The sequence below is a fragment of the Ochotona princeps genome, chromosome 8, assembly GCF_030435755.1.
Source record: "Ochotona princeps isolate mOchPri1 chromosome 8, mOchPri1.hap1, whole genome shotgun sequence".
Taxonomy (NCBI): Eukaryota; Metazoa; Chordata; class Mammalia; order Lagomorpha; family Ochotonidae; genus Ochotona; species Ochotona princeps.
The window spans coordinates 54,703,560-54,726,040 of record NC_080839.1 but is presented as its reverse complement, the minus strand read 5'-3'; the positions used below and the strand labels follow the sequence as shown (position 1 = coordinate 54,726,040).

Sequence of the window (22,481 nt, the reverse complement as noted above, 5' to 3'; positions counted from 1 at the left end):
AACCATGATTTTGGGATCTGCACCGAGTAATAATGTCAACAATTGGAATCCAATATACAGCATGTGATACCTGCTATTCTTTGCCTTGGGCTTGTGCCTCAGGAATAATTTCAGTAACTATAGGGACAGCCAACAGTAGCTCTGCTTCCTGTTTTCTGTCTGGTAAAAACTGGAGCTCACAGTGATGAGCAAGTAACAGTTCTTCCCCCTTTCTCTCTCACTCTAGAAAGGGAACAGAAATTCCTTGAGTTCAGATTGCCTATGAAGACTTCTAATTCATCTCCTGACACTGTAGGAGAGTGTAGGAGAGTGCCCGATTCTATGTGGTCACTTCAAAAACACAATGGCTCAAACTTTGTCCTATGCGTCAAGGTGAGAACTATCATTTACTATGAGGTTATTATGGTCTGGGACTGTGATAAGCTTCTTGTCTTGTAGTGAACGCAGGCTAGTTTGTGTTATGGAACAAACAACCCTGAAATCTTGGCATCTAATAACAAGTTTACTTCTCTGTCTCATCAAATGCCCAGTGTCACCTTTTCTTATCCAATGACTTGGGGGTAACAGAGCTTTCCCATAGACTGCATTACTGATTGTTATAGAAAGAAGGAGACAAAGTTGTGTCCTACAAGATAAAGTGATTTAGCTTCCACAAATAAATGAAAACACACACTACTTGTCTTTAGCTTCCTGGCTAATTCCAATGAATGTGATAATCTCCAGGAAAATTACTGTCCTTCCCTGGCTGGTAAAGGCTGCTACATAGAGCAACACAGAATGCTTCTGCCCTCTGTGTTAGCCAAAGCAAGTTGCATGGTTAAGCCTAAGTTCAAGCAGCTAGAGAAATGTGCTACCATGTACCCAAAAGGAGAAAAGTGCCAACTTTTAGTGAATTGCCCAAATGAGTACCATACTTACCCTATCTATCTTAAACCTAAAATGGCTTAGTAAGACAGTTTTGGTATCTTACCCATATTATTCATGGGTGAATTAGGAAAGGACAAGGAACTTAGCCCATGTCATACAGTGCATGATTGGAACCTAGACACATGGAGTACAGAGCCCCAGAGATGTTCTAGAAGGCACTGAGTAAAAGAAGGGGCAATATCCTAACAGTTTGGTCCTCTGCCACCCTAAGCTTCCCTAGCTCTTAAGTTCTCTTTTCTGTATGACTTAGTCCCAAGGCTTAGCAAGGACACACAAGTCCTGGGCATCTTTACAGCATCTGAGCTTGCCCTGAATTGATAACACAGTCCTTGTCCTCAGGTCAGCTGTGGTGAGAAAGGCCATGACAAGGTCCAGAGAAGCAGGTCCTGTGTAGAAAAGAACTCTCTGATGCTGTCTCCAGCTACCTCATGTTATAGTCAAGAAACATCTTGTCCATGGTCTAGAAACCCACACCTGGACTTTTAAGTCCACAACACTTGGCTTGGTGGGGCTTTGCTCTGGTCATTTCTAAGAAAGTTGTCATAGTTTTAAAAAAGAAGAAGGAAACACTGACTTGTAACCCCAGTGGTCAGAACATGATGTCTTGAATTCCATTGCAACTGTAAACAAAGAATAGGCTAGAGTATAGAACTCAGTACTCCCAGTGTCTGAGATTTCTGAGTTCCAGGTTGAGAATTCTTGCATACACTATTAACCAGCCCCCTGAACTTTCTTGACTTTGCCATCTTGGACTTTTACAGAAAACACTGATTATATGTTTGGAAATACAGAAAGGGAAAGTGCTGAGGGACCTCGAGACCAGTCACTCTAGCCCCCACCGAAGCCTCTTTTGGCACAGGCCCTGGAGATGAGTTTGTCTTTGCGGATTCCCAGCTGGGAAGCACCACCCGGCTTTATTTTCAGAGGGGGAAGCACAAGCAACAATTATCTCCCATCACAGCAAATTAAAAGCCCAGGCTCACGCATCCCAAGAGCAGGGTAAGTGCGCGCGACCACAATGACAGGCTGAGGCCGGTGCATTCCCTTTAAAGGCATGAACCACTTACAAAACACAGAATAAACAGAGACATAAAAGTCCAGGGAAGAGGCCCACAAGTGAGAGCAAGCGTCTGTGCCAGGACCAGAGGGTGGACTTTGATTCCAGCAGCAAAAGGAGCTTACAAGCTGAATTTCAGTCTATGTTAGAGTTAATGTGAAAGTTACTGTGTATGACCTAGGAGAGGTGGCAACACACACACACACACACACACACACACACACACACACACTCCTCCACTCCCGCCCTGCCCCAGCCATGCTTCTGGCCTTGAAAGCATCATGCCCTTGTACTTACTGCTTTCAGGATCTCAATTGCTGCCTGGACTCTTGCTGATCATTCATTGGACAGGGTACAAGACCCAGAACTTTCACCTGGAAGACCTCTTCTTTTCTATTTTCTGTGCTAGCATTATTGCACATACTCACCTCTTTCAGAGAGTCCTCTAGAAGTGGCAGTTCTGGCCTGTATACCTTCCCTTTGTAAGTTCTTTATGTGGATAGCGATCTTTGCTACTGTATGGTCACTCAAGACCTATAATTATGTCCCTTTATTGGGGGTTCTTTGGGGCTTTGTTTTTTGTATAAGAGCTGTGGCAGTAGAGATTTTTAATTTTCCTTTACATGAATGCCACACACGATTGATTTTTAAAAAGCAGTCTCCTATGGGCCATCTAATTGTATCTTTCATGTTATCTGGTACGGTAGGAGAGTGAGTACAATTATTTCAGAGGTGTACAGAGTGGGAGGCTACTTGTGCAGTCTTTGGTTTGAGCAGGCTTGTAGTCTCTCTAAGTCTCCAGTTCTCTCATGTGTCAGAGCATAAAAATAGTTCCTACCCACAGGTTATTTTAAGGATTAAATGAGATAACCCAAGTAATGTGTTTACCTCACACAGAGTAAAACCTCCCAGAAAAATTGTCATTATTTTAATGATGATGGGATTCAACCTCAGACACACTAATACAGAAAGGGTAATGAGACAAACCAAGGGCTTGTAGGCAGCAAATTCCAGTTCTATTAGCTGTGTAATTTTGGGAAAATCACTCTGCTTCTCTGGGCTCCAGTGTCTTCATTTTTAAAAAGGAAACAATAATGGCAGCTATGGCAAGGAAAAACTTCAAATGTACTTTTGAAGGCAGACTGTAAATTGAGGCAGGACTCAAAAAGTATTTAAAAGAACCTGCCTACTTCCAGCCATAGGTCCAAGTTAAACCAGATTTCTTTGGTGTCTTTTCAGTAGGATGTACTTTTTTCCTGAGTCCTCACAGAACCTACAGAAATACCACTAACAAAATGATGGGAGAGAGAGGGTGGGCTGTGTACCACTGCTCTCCAGAATTGGGCAATGATGGCTGCAGCAGGCAGTCTCTCTGTTTCTTTTCTCCATGCTCATGGACGTTGGAATTACACACAGAAAGCAGGGCTCAGAAACCAGTGTGCGTTTCAGCTGTTCCTGACTCCATTGCCTCATGCCTCCTATCGCTGGCCCAGAGAACCAGAGGGGGAAAGCAAGACACTGAACTAAAATGGATCCTAGTACATTAGGGCTGGTGGCACTGGGACTGAGCCTAAGAAGGAAGAGAGAAGGTTTAGTTTCTGAGCATTATGTGCCCCAGAACAATTTAGAAGTCTTTGAGGGGGGTTCAGGGGATGACAAGGTACACTTACTCTCTCCATGAGGCCAGAGCATAGATAGGGTTTAAGGTTGGTGAAGTTTGGCCCCAAGTTTGACTTTGGACTCCTAGCGTAATGCTGAAATACTCCCAGTAGTCTCCGTCAGACATCTATGGTCTGAATCTTTACTATTCATAAAGATGAGGTGGAGATTAGTGAGACTGTAAGTTTTGAGTGTCCTGGGTATAAAATGATACAATTATTTCTCTAAAGATTTCCAGCTATCAGACTAGGCTTTTGCAAATTCAGCTCATAGTTTAATCTTTAGTCAAAATGACCCTGTAGGTGGCTGGAACCAACTATAGTTTACAGGAAAAGGATGCCTTAAACACTCTTTGTATTCCCTTTCAGTAAATAGTCTCACCATCTAAGCAATTCACTACTGTTTCATTTTAGTCATGTATCAGTCATCTGTGTCAACCAACCATATATCCTGAAGTTTACTGGTCTAAAGCAATAACCACATGTTTGTTCATGATTATGTAATTTTAGACATCCAGCTGAGCAGTTTCTCTACAGCTCTCACCTGGGGTTGTGTTTGCTGTACTCAACTGACTGTTAAATAGGTAGGGAAGGACTGGCTGGTCCTAACCAGTCACAGTGCAGATGGTTGGAGCGACTAGGTTGACTGGGAACTCTCAGCACATTCTCAGTCATCACTGAAGAGGCCAGCTGGGTCTCCTTAAATGGGACTCACAGGGCATCAAGAAGGTGAGAGTAAGTTCTCAAGGACCAATGTCACTTCTGCCACCTTCTGTTGCTGCAAGCCAGCCTAGGCTTAAGGGGGAGAGGAGGCACACCCTGCCTTTCACTGAAATGCTCACTGTAAAGAAGCCAATATGCAGGTCTGGAAGACCTTGCTGGGGCCACCCTTCTAATTGGTCACACTCCCTGAGGTTCCACGCTCACAAACTGTTCCTTTCACACTCGAGGAATGGCCTGTTCCTCCTTGGCAAAAGCTGGGACACAGCATTTAAATGGGGACATTAGAATCAACTTTTATGCAATGTCACCCATGTACAAACACTGCACACACAATGTCCTGTTTGACTTTCAGAACACCTGTGATGAGTCTCAGGAACACTTTCTCACCAAGCAAGCAGATATTCAGAGAGAGTTAATGACTTAATGTCCACCAATATCAGAGATGGAGCTTGGAGTTTTCACTATCTGTAACATGGGGACTGTAAACCTTGACCATTAGCGTAGTTGGGAGGCCTGAGTAAAATCTGTAAATGAAAGTAGCTGGTAAGCCCTGAAGTACAAATGGTAGTTATACTTTTTATTGAGCCAAGCAGACATGAGAGGGGACGGTGGGTTGTTAGGATTTTGTCTGGGAAGGCACCAGAGCCATTTAAGCCAGACACCAACTGTTGTGTGTGTGTCAGCTGCTATTTGCTTTGGCTTCAGACCAAATATTTCACCCATTGCCTTCATCAGTTAAGGACAAGTCAGAGTCCTGTGGGCCGGGCTGGCAAGTCAGGGCCTGCTACAGGTGCAGAGGGCCATGCCACAGGCTCACTTCCACAAGACATACTGTCATTGGAAGCAGGGAGTCTGAAGCAAAGTGCCACTTGTTTTGGTGTTGTTTTCAATGGCTTTGCTAACCATCAGAAGGAGGAAATGCATGGTTTTTTACTTGACTGAAGGTCTGAACTTACTTTTCAGACTTACTTAATTCATTACAGGTTTTGGTGGAGTCTGTAGAGTTTTCTATATGTAAAATATTGTCATCTGCAGGACAATTTAGCTTCTTTATGATTTTGGATGCTTTTTTTTCTTTTTCTTATCTAAGTGCTTTGGCTAGGACTTGGCAGTATTGTGTTGAACAGATATGAGAAGAGGGGAAATTCTGGTTTTCTTCCTTATCGTGAAGGAAAAGCTTTAAATTTTTCATGCTAACTGTGGGCTTGTGAAATATGACCTTTATTGTGTTGAGATACATTTATCTATACCTAAATTTGCCAGGAATTTTTATTATGAAAGTATGTTCTATTTTACCAAACATATTTTCTACATTTACTGAGATTATTATATGATTTTTGTTCTATATTCTGGTTACATGGTTTATCATATTGATTGACTTGTATAAGTTGAAATATACTTGCATCCCAAGCTTCAATCCTGTTTCTTCATGGTGAGATCTTTTAATATATTATCGAATTCATTTTGCATATTTTTGAAGATTTTTGCATGTATATCAAAGATATTGATCCATAATTTATTTCATTTTCTTGTATCAGTCTTATTTGGCTTTGTTATCAGAATAAGTCTGTTCAGTAAAATGAATTTTGAAGAATTCTATTTTTTTCCTTGCAGCTATCAGACCTTAGGCTTTTTGTTGAAGGAAAATATTTTACTGTTGAGTCAATCTCCTTATTCATTATTTTTCTGTTTAGGTTTTGTATTTCTTCAAATTTCAGTCTTGGTTGGTTGTATGTTTCTAGAAATTCAACTTTTTTTTTTAGGATACCCAAATCATTGGAATGTAACTACCCATAACAAACTCTGAAAACTATTTCTATGGTAACAATTGAAATGTCCTATTTTCACTTGAGTTTTATTTGTAAAAACATTGTCTATTTTTTATTCGGTTGTCTTAGATAAAAGTAGTGTTTTCTTTGTATTTTTGAAAACAAATCTTGACTTTGTTGATCTTTTCTATTGTTTGTTTCTTCAAGTCAATCAACTTGACATATAACTAGATTTTTTTGTGTTTCTATACTATCAGTTGTGATATCTCATGTTTCACATTGGCTTTATTGATTTGCCTATTCTCTCTCTTTTCTTCTGTTATTCTAGTGGTTATCAATTTTGTCTCTATCAGTATGTTTGGACTCTTCAATTATTTTTTCTCCATTTCTTTCATTTATTTATGCTCTGAACTTGATTATGTTCTTCCTTCTATTTGCTTCGGGCTGTTTGTGGTTATTTTTCCTAGTTCTTTGATGTAATATTAGGATGTTCATGTGCAATATTTATTTTTTAAGTGTTTTTATTTATCTTATTTTTATTTATTTCCAAGTTTGAAAGACAGAAGTAGCCAGAAGAGAAGAGATAGAGAAAGATCTTCTATCCACTACTTTATTCTTCAGATGCTCCCCAAACAGCCATGGTTGGGCCAGTCCAAAGCTGGGCTCTCTCACACAGGTATCAGGGGTCCAGCTACTTAAGCCATCACCTAATGCCTCCTAAAATGCACTTTAAAAGCAAGTTGAACTAGGATGCAGAGCAAGAGTTCTAACCTAGGTACTCCAATACAGGATGGAAGCATCTCAAGTGGTACCCTACCACTGCACCCAATGCCTTCCCTTCTTGCATGTTTTTATTATTATTTTTGTTTTCCACAATAGAGAGGTATAAGGATTAACCACTCACCTTCCCCTTTCTCCCTCCTCATTTCCCCCTATAATATCACAATAGTACAATCCTTTAACACAAATCACAAGTTTAACTTTCTGACATTTAAATATAACATGACTTGATAAATACAGGCAAATATAGAAAACCTATGATTGTGCTTTGTAGGTACATTTAAAAGTTTCATTGACATTTGTTGCTATGAATTTTATTCTTAAAATTGTTTTTATTGTACCCCACCAGTTTTCCTATGTTGCATGACCATCTTTATCTCAATATATTGTTTTTTAAAGATTTTTTTATTTTTATTGAAAATGCAGATCAGATTTTATGGAGAGAAAGATCCCCTCCATCCATTGATTCATCCCTCAAATGGCTGCAATGGCCAGAGTTGAGCCAATCCAGAGCTCAATTCTTTGGATCTCCCATGTGGGTACAGGGTCCTAAGGCCTTGGGTGATACTCTACTGCTTTCCCAGGCCACAAGCAGGGAGCTGGATGGAAAGTGGAACTGCCAGGATTAGAACCAGTGCCTATATGGCATCCCTGCTCGTTCAAGGCAGCTAAATCTTTGCCTTTTGTGCACCAGGATTCCATATGAATGTTGGTTCATGTCTCAGCTGCTCCACTTCCCATCCACCTCCCTGCTTGTGGCCTGGCAAAGCGGTAGAGCATGGCCCAAAACCTTGGAACCCTGCACCCTCATGGGAGACCCAGAAGAAGCTCCTGGCTCTTGGCTTTGGATTGGCTTAGCTCCAACTGTTGCAGCCACTTAGGGAATGAACCTGTGAACAGACCTTTCTCTCTGTATCTCCTTCTCTCTGTATCTGCCTTTCCAATAAAAATAAATAATAAATATTTAAGCAAAACACATTCCCACATTAAATTGTCCTACCAAATGTCCAGTCCAATGAATATACATAGATCTACTTTGATACAAATCATTGTGAAATTTTAGAACAATGTGGGGGAAAAAAAATCGGATCCTACAGGCCTCCGCAGAGAAAATACTCTTGCAAAGAACAGAAATCAAAATGACATCATCCTCTCCATTTGCAATGTTAGAAGTCAAATTCTGAATGAAAATTATCTACAGTCAATAATTCTATACCAGATGCCATCAGTAAAGTGTGAGGCTCAAATCAAGATATTTTCAGATACACAAAATCTCAAAAAATATGCTTCTTGTCCACCCATTCACAGATTTCTATAAGATGTGGCTCAGCATAACAGGAGATTAAACCAAAGAAGAAAAGATATTTATATCTATACCCTTATTTTATATATACATATATACCTATATATATTTTATGTTATATATATATATAATGTATATGTGTGTATAATAGAAGAAAGAAAAGATCCCACATGGGAGAAAGGTCAGAGATATTCCCAGGATGATATGCAAGTATGAGCCAGGACAATATTTGCGATCTAGTGCTAAGGTTTGGGTATTGAATGTCCCCCCAAAGGCCCACAAGTAAGAGGCTTAGTCCCCAAGGTGGCACTACTAGGAGGTGGTAGAATCTTTAGGCTAGGGGACCCAGTCATTGAGAGTATGTCCCTAGAAGGAAGTTCTCACAGGCAAATTGCTGTAAAGGTCTGAGTTTGGTCCCAGCCTCTGGTTCTCTGCTCCCTGGTTTGTCATGTGATCCTTTTGTGCACACTTTTTTTTGCCATCTGCACTCACTGAGAGTGTACTGCATTATATGGGTTCCAGCCTCCAGAACAGGAAGCTAAAAAAACATATTTGCCTTCATAAATGACTCAACTTAGGTATTACCTGGTGGTAAACAAAAGTTAACGTACATCTAGCAACAAAGAACTGACAGGTAATATAAGGACTGATCAGAAAACTCCAAGATGAAATTAATTGACCATCAGCAATATAAGTGCATAGAAAATGAAGCAAATAGGTACTAGCAGTGTGGCACCAGGAATTAAGCTGCCCCTTGTGCCACTGGCATCTTCTATCAGAGCATCAGTTTGGGTCCTGGCTGCTCCTCTTCTGATCCAGCTCCCTGATGATGTACCTGCTAAGATAGTGGAGGATGGTCCAAGTACTTGAGGCTTTGCCACCCATTTTGGAAACCTACATGCAGTTCGTGATTGAGGCTTGTCCATTGTGACCATTTGGGGAGTGATTCAGTAAATGAAGGAACTCTTCTTTTGCTCTCTGCCACTCTGCCTTTCAAATAAACATTAAAAAATAAAATGAAGCAAATAAAAAGGCCCCAAGACAGTTCTAAGAAAAATATTTTTTAAGAAAGCCATGAACGTTTACTACATGGCTCAGCTTCTGTGAATATGATTCTCACAGTAATAAAAATGCCACACTGAACTCTGATCTAATCACAAGTATAAAATGGCAATGGGAGGAAGGCCAAGTTAGGAGGGGATGTGGTGGTGGAGGAGAGTGAGTGTAAGGAAAAAGAATTAAATTCTACATTTTTCCATGGTAAGAAGTCAAGAGATAATATCAAAAAGTGAAAACCCAACAAACAGTAATACAAGGACTTAGAGAGGATCAGTCATTTCACTCAAAAGTCATGGCCTCTGGGAAAGCAAAAGTGAGAGTGGGGCACAAATAATATTAGTGACCAACCTGGAAAAATAGTTTAATTTTGCTATACCCTATAATCTGTTTAACTTTGATAAGATCACAAATAAAACAATATGAAATAGTATAGCTGATTCTCCATGTTATTCTATCTATTTATGAGGTTGTTTATGTTCAGGGGTAAGAGTGAGACCAAGAATTTAGGGCTTTTCCTCATTCTAATTGCCTCAGCTCCCTCTTAACTCTCCTTGTTGGAATTTTCAAAGATGTTGTTGACAACACTGGATTCTCTTCTATACACTGACTTTGGAGCCTAATGCTTGCTCAAGATATGTCTTCTCTGTATGAAAGCAGCTTCCTGTCTTCAGTTACAGGTTATTCTATAACTCCTCCAGTTCTTCCCAACTCCCAGACAGAGCAGAAAAATATGCAAAAGCAACTGGAGCTACACAGACACATGCCCAAGGGCCTGTGGAGCTGATGAATGATTAGAGTGGCTGCAGCCAAAGAAAGGTCAGGGAAGTCTCCCTGGAGGAGGCTGTCAACTGTGTCGACATCTATTCTGCTCTTGAAGTGATGCAACACCCATCTTGTGGCTGTCTTCAATCAAATCATGTTTGAATGCTTGTTTTTTATAATACTTTCCTTTTATTCTATGTGAGATCACAGCTGAAGAAACCACTGTTTTCAGCACTAATTTTAACACATTGGATTGAGTTTAAGAGAAAGAGGTCATCAACCTGATATGCCCCATCACAGGGAGACAGCTTCCTACAACTATCGCTCATATAAACTGCTGGTGACAAGTGGATGCATGATAGGAGTCAGGTTGTTTGGTTTTCTTGATTCCCTCTTTCTCTTACCTACTACCAGTCTTCCTGTTGGCTATTGGGAGTGGCAGCGGACTACCAGGAACCACAGGGAATTAGTATCCCTAGTAAGACAAAAACAAACAGGAGAAGAGAGCAACCCACGACTTGAAACAGTAGTCGGGTCTTTGACAAAACAAATATCTTATGATAGCCTCATTCCAAGTTTTTCACGTATCTCATGCCAAAACTTGCAAAATGCCAAGTGGAGGAAAAGCACTAGACTTCTCAAGGGCCCCATCCAGGAACCCTCATAAAACCCATTTAAACACCATGGCTGTCATTATCACCTCCCAGCATGTTCAGTGCCCCTCCCTATCCCCAGAGGAGATCTCAGGTTTCCTGAGGCTGGGAGCCAAGCCTGCAAAGACTTGCTAGAGAGCCAGTGTGCAGGGTGCTGATTTTGAAGGCTCCATTTTCTCATTTATCTACACCCATGAGATGGTATTTTTGTCTGAAAAACAAGAGGATTCAAAAGATGATTTGGAATAGGTTTTATTGCCTTGATAAATGACTTTCTTTGGGAAGGATCGCAACAGGGCTACAGTTGGGATGAGAGACACTATGCATGCAAGCTAATAAAATCATGTTTTAAGAAGAAAACAAAATCTGATGAGGCATTGTGTATTCCATCAGGTTCTTCGGGAAGCAGAGTTGGAGATGGGAGATAGGATTGTAACAGTTTTATTGGGAGTAATGTCTGTGAAAGATATAAGGGAAGAAAGCAGCAGTGAGCAGGGAAGTCTTCAGACTGTGACAGGTGTCTGAAATGAAAGAGGTGAGGAAGCAAAAGAGGTGCAAAGAAAGTCCCAGTCCAAGCCAATGGAAACTCCAGAATAAAGAATATCCATTAGAGTAATTACACGTTGGATGGAGTTGGCCACACTCAAGATCCTCCCTCCATCAACCTATCAGTCATTTCCTGGGGGCTGCGTCAGATGATGAAATAAGTTCCAGTGTTCACGAAAAAATCTGAAGACATGGCGGATGGAAGTTGTCCACTAAACACACTCTGTGTAGCTAAACAGCAAGTTGTTGGATTTTTTTTTTTTCTGGAAAGAAGTTAACAGAATGGTTGTCACAATAGAATGGCTATAAAATCATGACATGCCAAGGCATTCTGAATTCATGCTTTAAGCCAAAACTTAATGGGTGTGGAAACAAGTATTGCAGAATACTGTTTACCAAGAAGAGAATATACTGAACAGATTAAAATTTGAACACTCTAGTTTTCTATCCAGTTTCACATTAGAAACTCATTCATTACTTAAATTCATCATCACAATGTTCATGGATACTTTACTGTCTGTCAGCTGCTACGCTTGGCCTCTGCTCACTGAGTTCGTAGTAATAGTATCCATTGGATGGGGGTCCTGTCAATCTACTTAATACAATTGTATCATATGCTGTTCAACTAGGTTTCCAAAATGCATTGAAATACTTAGGCAACTGATGATTAGCAACTGTCTGCTTTAGTTTGAATTAGATTTGACTCCCCAACTCATACAGATGCTTAAATCTCAAAGTATTATGTTAAAAGTTATGGGTTAATATTGATGATTGATGGATGAGGGGGGAGTGTTTAGCTTAATTATGGTGCTGAAAAGTAGGTCTCACCTTGTGGGAGGTCTCTGGGTCAATGGAGGGTTGTTTTGGGAAGGTAGTTCCAATGAGAGGGCTGGTCATTTAAGCCTAGCTTTCTGTCTCTTCAGTCCCTGGCTCGCTATGTGATCCTTCCTTTGCTCATGTTACACCATCCATCTAGGCTAATGAGGCCACTTGATATTGGACTGTGAACCTCCAGAACCATTAGCCAAAATACACCTTCCTAAGAAGCCCCTTTCAAGCACTGGTTACAGTGATGAAAGTTTAACTAAAATACACTCTCTCTGGAACAGAAATTTCTCAGTTAAATGGGAAGTTAAAATGTCAGTCACCAAAATTAGACCACACAGGGATTCACATTCATTTAAAAATGTTTTTATTTATCAATTTGCTTATTATTAAAGAGATAGTATCTTCTATCTACTGTCTTTATTCTCAAATGCCCAAAAGAGCAGAGGCTGGACCAATTCAAAGCTAGAGGCCAATAACTCTGCATCTTCCACCTGGGGATCAGGGACCCACTACTTGAGCCATCACCTTCTTCCTCCAGAATGTACATTCATAGGAAACTGGAATAAGAAGCACAGCTAAGACCTAAAACAAGGCAGTCTGATAGGGAACATAGACATTACAAGTGGCTTCTTCAGTGCTGCATCAAATGTCAACCCCAACTGATTTACTCTTAGAAAATGAAGTACCTCCTCCACCAGACTTGTATTCAATTCAGGAGAAGGAAGCCAGATTTCAGCTATAAAAATGGAAAGCCCATTGGCTCTGACCTGTTGGTACCTCAAAAGTTCAGAAGACCGTTTTTCCCACTAGGTTTCCTTTTGATTGTGTAAATCTGATATTCAAAGAGTTTAAAAGATGAAAGAGCTCTCAAGTTCAACTAGTACTTGACAGGCATTGCTCTAGAATACGGATGTGTGGCAGGAATTTGAAAATGGAATGCTGCATAAAATATAACTCTTGCTTTTAAGGGACAGATATTCCCAGATTTTGAAGAGTTCCACTCACTTGCATGGAGCACTCCTGTTTCTATAAGTGTCTCTGGGTTCCTCTAATAGCTCTGACCGTGACAGCTTTAGATTGTCTTGAGTCAGCTTATTACATTGACCTTGAATACCACCCTGAGCCCTACCACTTCCAGAAGATCCAATTGTCCCATCTACAGCTTGGCAACTGCTGTTATCTCTTTTGCACTTACGCTGTATGGCCTTCAGACTGCTAAAGCCATTATACCCACCTGACCTAAGTGCTGGGACTCCCATGATCTCAACAGACATAGACTAGGATTAATATTAGTCTTGTACAATCCACATTAGCATGCAGCTATCTCCAGTGGCTCAGGAACTGAAGGCACTCTCTGAAGACCTCTCTTGTGTATTTTGAGATGTTTTTCTAACGACAGGGAAAAATAGATCCACCCTACATGAATTAATACAAAATCAACCTCCAAGTGTAGAATGATTTGCATCTTAATGCAGAAAAAATATACAAAAATGTATCACGTTTTATCCCCAAAGCTTTCCCTTTGTTATCCTGTTCTGCAGTGAGGTAACAGGAATTCTTTTCTGTTTTCTTTCTTCTGTTTTCTTTTTATTCCATGGTCTTTATAGTTTGGCTACAAATCACTCCATTGGTAAGAGAGGCTTTATTGTGAAGCTCTTACTTCATTAAGAGTAAATCTCACATTCTTCTTCTAATTGTTGCTTCTGACAAGTCAAGGAAAATAGTTTTGTTTTCATAGTGAAGTCATGGCCATAAATCTCCCCAGATTAAGGCCCTCACAGCAGCCCAGCAAGCTTATAATGTAATGAGAACTCCTCCAGGTTCACCTTTTTTTTCAGGGAGAGGGGAACAGGAGGAGGAAAGGAGAAGAAAGTGATTCTTTTTAGAAAATTCAAATTATTAATGAGAGCAGCACATTCACCAGCCGCTTGTTCTCTGTTGGCCAGTCCACTGGGGTTCGTACATCACAGGTTCAAATCAAAGCATGCATCTAAACACCAAGGCAAACATCTTCACTTTCTTTTACTTCCTTTCAATTTTGCTTACACACTTATTTTCATTTTATTTGGAAGGCAGAAAGACAGAGAGGAAGAAAGAGCTCTTTCCTCCTCGGCTCACACCACAAACGCTCCTGAGAGCAGAAGGATGAACCAGGCCAAAGCTAGGAGCCTGGTTCTCTCTCGGGCTCTTCCACATGATGACAGTACTTGAGCCACGGTGTGTTCCCTCTCATACTGTGCATTAACGGGAAACTGCAACAAAAACAGAGTAGCCAGAAGTCAGATGATGAACTCCAATATGAATTACAAGCAATTTAGCATGGTACCAAAGGCACTCCTCTTTTATTTCATTTATAATCCTGTGATAGTACTTCTCTCTCCCTTTTCCAGCTTTTCTACTTAGTTTAATGCTGGCTTTTTAAAATTTATAATTCAGAGTGACCAGGAAGAGCATTGGCTTTGCAGCTAGAAAGAACTAAGGCTATGCGCCCTTCAGTGTTTTTCTTTAACTGGCTTCCAAATGTGTTGCAGAGAACTAGCTATGCCTTAAGGTTGTTGGGGGAACCTAAAACTATAGCCATTTGTAAATGTGTCTGGCACAGAGGCAGTTAATTATCTCTGCTAGGTTCTATTCCCTTGACTAAAAGACTATGGAACAAGGGTCCACAGTTACCAATCCACTCAGGGCACTCTTCTCTCTAAAACTGAGATACATGGGCAGGGGTAGGGTTGGGGTTAGGTGGGAGTGGCATGGACGGGGTGAACAAAAGCCCTGAGCAGCTCAGAAGGCCCAAACATAGGGCTGACACTACTGAGCAGCACTGTAGTATTGGCTGTCACTTCCCCAAGGAATCTAAGCTGTACATTTCTGCAGAAGTGAAAGCTTTTGTTTGCTTTCCCTCGCTCCTCCTCGTGTGTTTTAATGGCCTGACATGGTGCCAGTGGAATCAGATGAGAAGGATCAGTTAATGTGAGTCATAAAGTTTGTGGAAATATTTTCTTTTAGAATATTTTCTATAGAACTACCTATGCGCTCAAATACCTAAACTCTCTCTTGCACTTGCGCCTTCTCAGGTCCTAACAAAGTCACTGCCACCAAAAATACTAACTTTAAAATTTGCCTGATGGATTGTTAAAGGAAATAAACTGGTTGCATCACTCAGACAAACACTAGATTATCCAAGACACCCTTCTCCCATGGGAACCACATACTTCTCCACTTCTCAGTTCCAATCTCAGCTTCAATTTCTCCCGGTCTCATTTTCAACTCCAATACTTACTCATCCTTCAAGGACTAACATAAACCTTCTCTACCCCCCTGCTTTCTCATTTGAAGGCAGCCTATATGAGCTTTGCATCTAGATTGGTTTGGGCTCAAATCTCCTATCAGTTACTTAATAGTTATAGAGCTTTGAGCAACTCATTCACACTGCCTCAGATTCCACATCTATAGAGGGAAGACAAAAACATTACATCGATAGATGATGTTATTATCAGCATTATACCCCCATAATTTCTGCAACATCTTTAACCTACTATCAGCTAATAGCAGGGCTGCCGAATTGGACATATAAGGGTGCCTCAAAAGGTTCATGGAAAAATGAAATGAAAATACAAGTCTGTCTCAGTACAAAGTATTTTTAAATACACAATTAGGTTTTCATAATGCAAAGCTATCCATTAAATTTTTGAGAGCTCCTCGCTTTGTATTTAATTTGTGACCAGCTGTCAAGATTTTGTGAAAACTTTAAAGGCGGAGGAGTTTCCAGTTGAGGAACATGTAATCTTATGAGAAAAACATGATTTGAGAAGCAGAGATCATGTGTGGATCAACAAAATTCATTAGAAATCAGGTTACATTCATTAAGCTAAGCCAGGAATGGCAGAACATCAGAGAGACTACAGTAATATGCTATGCATATCAAAGTTGTAGGAATTAATATTCATTTACCATCCTTTGCTAACCAGAAATGTTTCTTGAACTCTTTAGCCAGGCAGAGTTAAAATGTTAAGTGTTCAGTTGGTCTTGTAATAGCTTAGCCAGAGGCATCCTGTCTGCCTGTCCCTCCACCCAAGCATTTCATACATTTTTATTTGGTGACTTGGAGCTGTTGACTCCTACCTCCCTGATTCTGCTTTCAGATCCTGCTCCCTCAATCTGTCTTATAGCATCTCACAATCCTTGAAGAAATGAGTCCGTAGCTGCCTACTAATCATGGGAATCATGGTTATCCACCTAATCCTCTCTCCTACCTTTCTTTTCCCTGTATACCACAGGGGCACCTTGCATCTGGACTAAGAATGAAATCAGTTTCTACTGAAGGTCTTTTGCCTTCCTCTCTAAGCTGCACTCACCTAAATAGACAAAACCAAACGTGGAGGCCAGGGCTGCCTCCTCTTTTCCTCATGCTACACAGAAGGTAAGATTTCACCACCCAGGCCGTCTCAGGGTGTCTCCTGGGGAATGTGTCCTCTCTTCTTTCTTTTCCCCTCCTTCAGGATTCTGTGTTTTGAACCCTAGTCCTTCTAATGCCTCTGCTTCTCCATTTTCTCCAGGGATTTTCTTTCTCCCTACAAGGACAGTTTGACTCGAGGCCCTGTGACTCCTCCAGTGATGGGCATCTGTGGCTGTGTCACACATTCCCCGGATGCCTCCAGCTCTCCTCCCCAGCCTGCAGACTCCCAGGAAGGGAGGGAGCAAAGACTGTTTCTTCAGTGGGGAAAAAAACAGGGAACTTCTAGTCTGTACTGTGGTTTCTTCTCCCAATACTTCTGAAATTAAGCACACCTCACTGTGTGTACTTGTAGCTCCTCAAAGATTCTCAACCTGGTTCCAGTGAGAGTATTTCTAGCGATACAGTGTGACTGCTTCTCATACCGTATGAAGGTTTTTACAACAAGTGAGTGTATGTGGTGCCATGTTTAAATTGCTTCTCCCTAAGCATTAGGTTTTTCCACAGCTACAGAGGTGACAAAAGGCTGTAAAGTGGGAATGGGGGGATGTCAGTGAGCTTGTTTACTGTTATTTTCAAAATCTTAGCAAACCTAACTACTGTATTATCTATTAAAAGTTAAATCTCTGAAGTATCTGGAAAAGAACCTGGCACGCAAGTCATACTTACCATTATTTCTAATCAGAAGAGAGGAAAAGATGGCACCAATGTAATACTCTTTAATTCTGCTTACCTGACAAAGGACAATATATTGGGATGTGTGACTATTGAAAGTCATGGTGAGCTGACACCAATGGTTCCACATGCATTCTGCTTTTACTGGTAGGTGACAAAATTTTTTTGAGCAGGAATCATGTCTTACCCTTACTTTATAACCCCATGGGGACACTTTCCCTTAAGTAGCGGTTGTTGAGAACCAGATAGTCATCAGCAGATTGGAGAGACGTTTCTGAGCTTTACATGATGCCAAGACTGTGGCCACCTGGTACTCAGTCACACGTCTGCAGGTTGGCACTCTAGTAACACACAAAGCTTATCCTGACCACAGCTGTTTGAATCAGGGATCAGCCTAGCCATCTGATGTTTGACCAGCGTCACAAAAGTTGACTTAGTGAAACAGCTTTGCTCCCAAAGGGCATTCCACACTGACCGGTAGACAGGAAAGCAGGTTCTTTTCTTAGGGGAATTGGGATGATAGATAGAAAAATGTACTAGGTGATGAGTGACAGCTGTAGAAAAAAAAAAGTGGAGTCACTAAAATAGACTCCCATTTCTGTTCAATGACCAAAACTAGTACCTTTTGCCATGAGTGTCCCAGTGGCCATGAGGCCCAGCAAGACAGCTGCTGGGGCAGTTTTGCCAGTTCCTTTGCTTGTTCACATTACAAGGAGTTTTCTTTACTGAATTTAACTACAATGTGTCTCATTTTCTTGAACCCTGGGATAACTAATTGACAGTATGGCCAGAATTGGGGAGATGAAGGTGAGCTTATGATCTTCAATCAAAATGATGGACTGGAAAACAGAAATGCCACTGATTGGATGTTTTAGTTTCCTAGGGATAGGATGGAACTCATTGTGAACTTGGTAACTTTAGCCAACACAAACGTGTTCTCTGAAAGCCTTGGAAGCCAGATACCTCAAATCTATCTCAGTGGGTTTAAAGTCAAGAAAGACATCAGCGGGTTGGTTTCTTCGGGCAGCTCCTTGGGAGAATATGTTTGCTTGTATCCTGTAGATTTTGGAAGAAATCTACCTTCCCTGGCCCGTGACTCTTTCCTCACACCACTCCAACCTCTTGTTCCTGTCATCACAATGTGTACTTGGACCCTGACTATTTCTTTGACACTCTTGTCAGGACCACTGTGATGTCATTGGGTTCACTAGGCTAATCTGCCACATCTTTTTACTTAGGTTTTTGAGAGGAAGTCATGGACCTCAGGCAGGGTGGGGGGGTGGGCTGTAACTCAGCTTGTTACAGAGTGACAACTCAGCTTGTTGTATGGAAAAAGTTCTGTCGAAAATGTAAACACGGAGGGCTTGGGAGTGTGGCCCAAGGGATGACTAGACCACAATGGAGAAGTTCAGATAGGAAGCTCTTCCCTAAAAGTCTTCTTTAATAATAGTTTTCCTTCCTCCTCTTGTCTTATTTGTCCATCATCTCAGAATTCCAGGAGTGATTAAAGTTTGGACCATCTTGCAAATGTTAATTTCAACATGCATTCCCTATACCATCCCAGGGGGAGAAATCAGTTTTGCTTCCTTTTCAAAAGAAGTTGGAAAACGGCCTGTATTCCACTTCTTCTAAACAAGGGTGTTCAATAACATGAATGATAGGAGTGATCAGTGGGCTTCAAGTTGTTTTGCTCACATATGACAGGAATGAAGATGGACAGAGATGCAAAATGATATTTTCTCAGCAAATACCAACATGTGCAGATTCTTGGCTGACGACTATGATTGGAGTTGGGGCTGGGTTGTCTATAAGAGGAAAGCTGTGTGTCATCCATCACTTAGCGATAGGGGAAGTGTTTGTAATAACATAACTAGAGAGTCATTAAGTTATTCCCGACATCTAAAAACATCTGCGGGACTTCCATTAGGAAAGGGGGTTTCACTTACTGGAGGATGGGAAGGTTAATTAAGAACAAAGGATGTTTATAAGTAGGATGCTCAAAGTGGCAATGTCCTTGTCATTCATTGTTCTCCTGATATAAAAATACTCCCTTTGCACTTAAGGGGATGGTTAATTTTCATTATTAGGCATTCATTTAGTCATTGAAAAAATAGAATGTGTGTGTGTGTGGTGTATGTGTGTTCTCAATCAAAAGTCAGGAGCAGGACTGTGTTATGCAATTCACATGAAGTCAAAACCCTGATGGGATGAATGCATGCATGCATGAAGAGAGTATAGGCAGCATGTCATGATTGAAGACTTTAAAATTTTTAACATCTCTCACTCTGGATCCAGACTGGTATAGGAACAAATTCACTAAGGTTGGCAAAGTGACATTAAAAACTTTTAACTATTAAAACATTTGCCAGAAACATTCACAGCCATTTTTGGTTTATCTCTGTTCATCATATTTGCTTCATCTCTATGGATCACATTTGCTTTCTCAAAGTCGGTCAAGATGCAGCCATCTATGACTTATGCTTTGGGAGGTGGAAGATGGCATTCCTTTCCCTTCCCCTTCCCAACAATGACTACTACCCTGGCTCTTTTCTGGCCATTCATGTTACCTTTAGCTGGATATTCACTGTGAATGCTCACATGGGCCAATTCCAGTACGTTTGCTCTACAAAAGAGTTCCATTTTCTAAAATAATTTAGCTGACTTCAACGTTAATCAAAACAAGCCAGCCCCTCCCACCCCACCGCCAAAATGTTTTGGCAGCCTATCCGTTTGATAGCAATGTATACTTTAAGGTTTGTTGTGATGGAATTGGCCTCTCTGCTCACTGGCTCTACTTGAATTCTCCTAGCCTAAGCTACGTGTCCAAGCTTATCTCCTACCTTCTTGTTTTGTAGCCCAGACTAAAGCCAAATAAAACCACTGGCAGTTGCCCTAGGTTGCAGACTGTTGCAAGCATCCTGTGATTGCTAATGAGGCGCTTACTGCTTAGAGTCCCTCCTCTCTCTCTCCACTTTTCCTCTTCCTTCTCTGGCAATCCTTCAAAACCTGAAATTCAAAACATATTCTACTCTACGAAGCTTTTGCTGACCCTGTCTTCTGTCTTCACCTATGACCAAATGCTTTTCCAGAATATCCTTCCTTGTAAAAAAAAAATGTTTTATTTATTGATTTGAAAGTCAGGGAAAGAGAGACATATAAACACAGAGTTCATATCTGCTGATTCATTCTCTAAATGTTGTCAACCTCTGGGGCTGCCCCAGGACAAAGCCAGCAGCCTAGACCTAAATATGCGTGTTCCACATGGGCAGTCATCACCACTGCCTTCCAAGACCAGGATAGGCATTAGCAGGAAGGTGTAACTGGCAATAGAGTTTGAACTTTAACCCAGGCACTCCAACAGGGGATGCAGGCACCCCAAGTGATGTCTTAACCACGATGCCAAATGTCTATTCCCTGAAATATACTTCTTATAACAGGTAAAACTTTAAATAAATGCATAGGGAAAACATAGCACATAGTTAGCAAGTGTGGCCAGTGACTAGAGTCCGAGAAAGGATCACATGGAGATGAAAAGAAAGAAGTGCTGTGTTGCACAAGGGTCAAATGGGGATTGAGAGATGATGCTATAAAAGGCAAAATTAATGCAAAGAGCAGGCTGTGTTGGTCCTTACCTTTCTAAGATGCCTTTCTAAGGTAAAAGTTTTTGAAATACATTCAACTGGGAAATAAAAATATTCCAGGTTTGAAATCTCTAATTTTAAGATGATGATTCTCCTCTGCAGTGTGCTAATTCTCAGGGATGGACTTAGAGCTTTGGTCGAGGTAGAAGGTACCCAGCCCTCATGTCTACTTTACCTGGATAGCAAAGGAACGCCATGGTCACAGCCAGGGCACCCCATTCCCACAGACTCCAGGAGGCCATTGGCATCACGGTGAAGCAACAGCAATGCCAGTGTTTCCACTGGGCATGTCAAGCTGATTTAAAATTAGGCTGAGGACAGAGAACATGTCAGCCTAGTCTATGAAGACTATGAGCTATTAGTTCCTGGTTTGCTCTTAGTTTTTCTGTTAATGATGGCATCAATTTCCCATTATAGGCAATCATCCTTTGTGGCCTTCTGAAATTTTTGAACCCCTGTTCTTATCATTAGAAGTGTAATTCACGTACCATGCAATTCACCCTAACTATTCACAGAATTCTGCAAACATTACTGCAATCAATGCTAGGCCATTTTGTTTTACCCCAAAGAAACTTCTGATCAAATAGCCATCAGTGTCTTAAACCTCCACCACCCTTGAGCACCAGGCAATCATTAATCTATGACTCTAAATTTGCCTGTTCCAGACTGTCAAGGGCTGACTTGCATACCTTGAAGTCCATATATTGGTCTCACACCCACTGCTGCAGAGTTTTTAAAGGGTAAATAGGCAAACATGAAGTCATTAGGATAAGCTCTGAGCCAACATGCATGGTGTCTATGGAAGAAGCTGAGCTTAGACCCCTGGCATGGAGGGAAAATCCCATGAAGACACAGAAAGAAGTCAGCATCTTTCAGTGAGAAACAATCCCAGGAGAGAGGCCTCCAAATGATTCCAATCATGCTGACGTATTGAACTCAGATGTCTAGTCCTTTGAACCATAAGAAATTAAATTTTGGCTGTTTTTGACATTAAGCCCGTGATACTAGGTCTGATCTGGGTGACTAAGGCATGGATGTTTCATACAACTGATATCATAGAGTATATTTTTTTCACCTTGCATGATATTTTCAAGGTTCATCTATATTGTAGCATATATCAATACTTCATTCCTTTGTATAGCCAAACAATGTTACACTGTAAAGATATATACTCTATTAATTCATTGCTAGATATTGTTTCCACATTTTATCTGTTTTGAATAATGCTTCTACAAACAATACTGTGACATTGTGTGTAGGCTTCTGTTTTCAGTTCTCTTATGTATGGATGTAGAAGTACAATTCCTGGGTGCCATGTAACTCTGCTTAACCTTTTAAAGAACTGCCAGAACGTTTCTGAAAGTGGCTGTCCTATGTTAGATTTCTGACATCGATGCATGAAGAATGCATTTTCCCACATCCTAGTGGGTGCTTATTGGTATCTCTGTGCTTCCTATTTTCACTTGCCTGAAATGATATTGGGTACTTTCTACATTCTTATTAGCCATTTGTATATTTGGAGAATTGTGCACTGAAATCCTTTGTCAATTAAAAGCAACATTTTACTTTATTGACCGAGAGAGAATGAGTAAGCAATTCAGACAGAGAACTGAAATCTGCTGTTTTATTCCCCAAATGCCTATAGAT

General features: G+C 40.9%; 1 long non-coding RNA gene across 3 annotated transcripts in view; it reads left to right on the top strand.

The window, feature by feature from the left end:
• Positions 1 to 22,481, top strand: part of LOC131481014 (uncharacterized) — a 169,726-nt gene that overhangs the window by 102,233 nt on the left and 45,012 nt on the right. The window contains exon 1 of one of the 3 annotated variants that reach the window (XR_009245991.1): positions 236 to 372. The exons of the other annotated variants lie outside the window; for them this stretch is intronic. This is a non-coding gene — a long non-coding RNA (uncharacterized LOC131481014). Of the gene's footprint in view, positions 1 to 235; positions 373 to 22,481 lie in introns of those variants that run through there. 3 annotated transcript variants of the gene reach the window in all.